Genomic DNA, 807 nt, shown 5'->3' with positions numbered 1-807 from the left:
TACCTGCTGTGGTCATATAATTTTGTTGTGGTTGTGGAGGAAGGGCTTCATGTCAGCATGAAATACTATAGACAGAAGCAAATTCCCAGCATTCCTTTCATCAGAATATTTGTTTATGCCACAAAGCAAGAGGATAGCCACAGGCACTCTGGTAAAGCTCCAATGATATTTGTTTACCTTAAAGGGCTTTAGGTTTGGAGCTTGACACTTTGAAATGTTATTTAAGTGATTAGTATTTAAGTGTTAAGTATTGACTGAAAAGCACTTTTGCACATTATGTACCGGTACCAAGGCCTTTAGTAAAAATGCTTAATCTTTTAGAATGACATCCAATTTTTTTTCCATCACAGTAATTTTTTTTCACAGTAATGGTTTCTTACTCTAAATACAACTTAGATTAATATAACACAATGTTTGGGCTGTGGAGTCTTCTTCTTCATGACAGAACAGCTGAAATGTTGTCTTTTTTCTTTTCGGCATGGAAAAGACCTTTACCTTTTCATCCAGCACAGGCTTACAGGGAAGCAGTTTTGTCCAACCATTTTGGTTGGATGGATCTGTATTTATAATGGCATATGTCACTTTCAAGTTATTAGTATAGTATAATAGTATAGCTCAAAGAACGGTAATGAGTAAGAGTACTAGGAGCAGAATGTACTACAGGATGAATTAAAATCACAAAGCAGATTGGAGCTGTAGAGCAACAGGAGAGGCCGAGAAACCAGGGAGAGAGCAGTTACAAAAGGCCCTCTGTACAGTACCTGTGTTCTGTGGTTATACCACGTCACAGTCCCACACACCTGTAGC

Source organism: Lepisosteus oculatus, chromosome 9, assembly GCF_040954835.1.
Source record: "Lepisosteus oculatus isolate fLepOcu1 chromosome 9, fLepOcu1.hap2, whole genome shotgun sequence".
NCBI lineage: Eukaryota > Metazoa > Chordata > Actinopteri > Semionotiformes > Lepisosteidae > Lepisosteus > Lepisosteus oculatus.
Note: the sequence above shows the minus strand (reverse complement) of the source record.